Genomic DNA, 4,261 nt, shown 5'->3' with positions numbered 1-4,261 from the left:
TTATTGTGAAGGCTGTGTGGTGTGGCAGTTGGAGACGCAGGTTGGAAAATGAGCACTGCTTTTTATGTTGATCTGGAGGCCAAAAGACTGGTACAAGCTAGAAATTGTGTTGAGAGCATGCTGCATAGATTCTGATCTGTGAGCTACTACATCACAATCATCAGCATACTGAAGGCAGATATTTGTCTTTGTGTTGGCCTGGAGCCGTCTGATGTTGAAGAGGTTTCCATCGAGGGGGTACTCCACACGGATGCCATCATCATGTCCGATGCCTTTGTTAAATAGGCACGTGAGGGCAGAGAGGTGGATGGTAAAGAGCACTGGAGCCAATACACAGCCCTGCTTCACCCCAGCGTTCGCCCCGAAGAGCTCATCCCATCATGCAGCTGCTGGAGGATGCAGAGAAACTTGGGTGGTACCTCAAGTTTGGAGAGGTGTTTCCATAGCAACTCAATGATTGATGGTGTCAAAGGCTTTTTGAGATCTATGAAGGCTAGGTAGAGGACCAGGCAATATTCTCTGCTCTTCTCCATAAGCTACCTTAATACAAAAATCATATCTGTGGTGGATCTTATCTTCCGGAAGCCACACTGCGTTTCTGGAACCACAGACTCTGAGACATGCTTGACCAGCCTGCTTAAAATGATTTTGGCCAAAAATTTCCCTGCGGTGTAGAAGAGAGAGATTTCTCGGCTATTCCCACAAACTGTTTTGTCCTCTTTCTTTTCTTAGACTACAATGATGTCGATGTCCTTCCAGTCCTGTGAGAGCTTCCCATGTTCCCAGATGGTATGTATTAGGAGGTGCAGACGGCACGTGAGGAGATAACCTCTGTGTTTGTAAACTTCCGCAGGGATGCCATCCGGTCCAGCACGTTTGTTTTCCTTAAGGCTCATGATAGCTTGCCAGGTCTCCGAAAAATATGGTGGAGTGTTGAGTCTCGTGATTGCCGGCAGGTCTGAAAGACTGTCTAGAATGTGTGAGTTTATGGGGTGGGTGGTGTTGGGAAGAGTCTCAAAATGGTTTGCCCAGCAAGCAACGATCTCTTGGCGGTCCTTAAGGAGCGCAGAGCCATCAGCAGATTGCACTGGAGCAAATGTTCACTTTCTTGGGCCATTGGCATTGTAGAATCCCAGGGTGTTTTTACAGTGTGCCAGATATTGGATTTAATGTGCCTTCTGCAAGCACCAGGTGTCCTCCATGGAATGCCTGCTGCGTTGCTGCCCTTGCTGCTGTGAAGATTGCTTTCTGGGTGAGAGATGTGGGGCAGGACAGGAGGGCAGGGCCTCATGTTTTGCTTTTATAAGGGACGGTATCGCATCAGAGTTTTAATAAAAAAAATCCTGGTGTCGTCTCCTTGACTGTCCAAGCACTTCTGAGGCTGTGCTGTAAATATTCTGATGCAGAGCTTGCCAGTCAACCGGGTCCTCTGGGATCTTGTCGAGGTTTTCAGCAAGACGTTGAAGGTTGGCTTTGATGGTGGGGCTGGTCAAATCTATGCAACCGAGATTTGGGAGCTGTCCTCGGGCGACAGGCATGTACGCGTATAAGGAGTTTGGATCTGACCATAAGGTGGTCAGTCCAACACTCACCTTCACGCATGGCACGGGTGATGAGGATATCCTGGATGTCCTTTTGATGGACAATCACAGGAGGTGCCAATGTTTGGAGCGGTGGTGCTGCCAGGTGGTCTTAAATATGTTTTTCATTTGGAAGATGGTGTTAATAATGACCAGCTGATGTTCTGCACAGAGGGAGAGGAGCTGGAGGCCCTTGGTGTTCACATTTCCCACTCCATGCTGGCAACTAACTTTATTCCACACACGGTGTTCCATGCCCATCCTGGCATTGAAATCTCCCATGAATAGGAGCTTATCCGTGGCCAGAGTTTTCTGCAGGATTGTGTCCAGTGCTCTTTATAACTCGTCCTTGTCATTGTGGTTAGCATACACAGTGCATAAGCACTGATGAGTCTAGCGAAGCGTTCCTTTGCCAAGGGAATGCACCGAGTCATCAACATTTCATTGATGCTGATAGGGGATTCCGGAATGCATTGCAGCAGTTAGGTTTTCACAGCAAAGCCAACTCCATGGATACGGCGGTTGCCTTTCCAGATGAAAGTATACCCTGCACCAACCTCTGTCAGGGAGTCTTCTCAATGCAGTCTGGTATCACTGAGGGCTGCAACGTCAATGTTGTATCTTGCGAGCTCCATGGCTACAAGTGCTCTGGTGGGGCCTCTCCTGGCTTGAGACAGGTCCAACAGCGTGCGGACATTCCACGACGCAATGCTGAGTTTTTTTGTGATTCGTTTTGTGTAGTTTCGACCGCAAGGGGGATGCTCCGACAATTGCTTTTTACCGTCTGGAGTGTGAAGAGCAGGCATTTTTTAGACCACTTTTTCTAGGACCTTTCCCATCACAAGGGTGAGCAGTGTGGAGCTGCTCAGATACAATGGAAGCTGCCGAGGAGATGGTCTGCTCCATCCAGCAGTGTCAACGACCATCACTCAATTGTCGCCTGTGTGCATGGTTTGGCTAGGCACTTCCAGCCACATCCTTGGCCTGTTCCCACCACTATTCCACATCGCCACAGGACTTTAGGTTTCAGGGCAAATATAGAGATTAAGGTGAGGGTGTGGGTGCACAGTCGACACTCCCACCATCTTCACTCTTACCAGGTGAGTTTCTGGTGGTATGAGGATACTCATAACGATTTTCTGACAGGAGTTGCAGGGCACGTCCAGTCGTCCGGTTAGTTGGACTGCCTCCACCCGGGTGCGGGTTTGGGATCACTCTTTGTCTTGCCTCTACCCTTCGACCTGTTCGCCTTGGGTGACCCTGCCAGGAGTGCAAGACTCCGGCCGACTTAGCTCTTGGGGTCATGGAGACGCGCAAAGATCCTCACCACGATAAAGTGGTGACACACACACACACACACACACACACACACACACACACACACACACACACACACACACACACACACACACACACACACACACACACACACACACACACACACACACACACACACACACACACATTCCTTGTATAAATGTTTTGCTTTATTTATTTATTTATTTCACACACAAACTGCAGAGCATTCAAGGGCCATTGACAGCTTCAGGAGAGACCCCAGACACAATTGCTTCCAGATTTCAATAATAGAGTGTTCATGGAGACGGGAGAGGAATGTGACAGGTGCATGAGTGGGCCATCCTAATTACCACTGTGGACTGATGATCATGCACCAAGCCGATTGTCAGTAAAAAAAAAATGTCACGTTTTGGTTTGCGAACAACGATTTGCACTGTCGGGCCCTGCCTGCAGCTACACAGTTGTTGGTCATTGTAATCAGTAGCAGTCAAGCGGACTCCCGGCACAATCACTGAGTGTCGGGTCATTGTTTGCTTTTTTGCTCCTGTCACATTTTGCTTGTGTTTGACTCCTCTGTATCTCATGTTTTACCCAGGCTCTCGTTCATGTTTCATTTTTGTTCTTGCTCATGTTACGGCCCCAGCTAGTTTTCAACCACTGTTTTTGTTTGTCAATTTGGAATTTTATTTTGTCATGACTGAGCTCTGGATTTATTTATTCTCTTTGTTTAAAATACCATACCTTGAGTACACCCTACATACTGCCTGCATTTCCGGAGTCCACCACCACTATCTTGCACTTGTTACAAATGAAACTGAAATCTTACGAGACTGTTTTTTTTAACTGAACACAAAACCAACATGGCTTGTAAAATGTGATCTGCTATAGGAGTTAACGTGAGGGCTTTTGAGAACATATAATGAGTGTTTCTATGACATCACACATGACATTCTCATACAAACACCAGGCATTGTTTTTCATGATTAAATAAAAAACTGCCATCAAACCTCTAACCGCATGTTTCAATATGTGTCACGTTAGGTTACCTTCACTCCGTGACTGTTGACAATATGACCTAATTCATAAGTTCTAGAAACGATTGTTGAAAAGTTTAGTTTTTTTTAACAAAAAAAAATGTGAATGCAAAAGAAATTAGTACCTTATTACATTTTTCACAAATATTCACAAACCCATCCCTGCAGTGGCTGTTTTAAAAAGGCCATCAATTTTCTGATAAACTCAATCTTCACTAGGGTCAAGAGGTGCTCTGGATCCTAGCCCAGCTTTCTTCGTGCAGTAGCCGCCAGATACCCTGAACCAATGTTCCCTCTAAGCTGCGCACGTGCGCAATCGCGCACAGCTTGCACATACTCAGCGCACAA

General features: G+C 46.9%; 1 long non-coding RNA gene across 1 annotated transcript; it reads left to right on the top strand.

Annotated features, from left to right (window-relative positions):
- Positions 1-2,006: 2,006 nt before the first annotated feature.
- On the top strand, positions 2,007-3,721 carry LOC148894550 (uncharacterized). Its single transcript, XR_016115855.1, has 3 exons — positions 2,007-2,629; positions 2,727-2,916; positions 3,102-3,721. It is a non-coding gene; the product is annotated as an uncharacterized LOC148894550 (long non-coding RNA).
- The last annotated feature ends 540 nt before the right edge of the window (positions 3,722-4,261 follow it).

The sequence above is a fragment of the Hippocampus bargibanti genome, linkage group LG08 (assembly GCF_051943395.1).
Source record: "Hippocampus bargibanti isolate YZ-2025 linkage group LG08, ASM5194339v1, whole genome shotgun sequence".
NCBI classification, from domain to species: domain Eukaryota; kingdom Metazoa; phylum Chordata; class Actinopteri; order Syngnathiformes; family Syngnathidae; genus Hippocampus; species Hippocampus bargibanti.
This window is presented reverse-complemented; position numbering and strand designations above follow the sequence as displayed.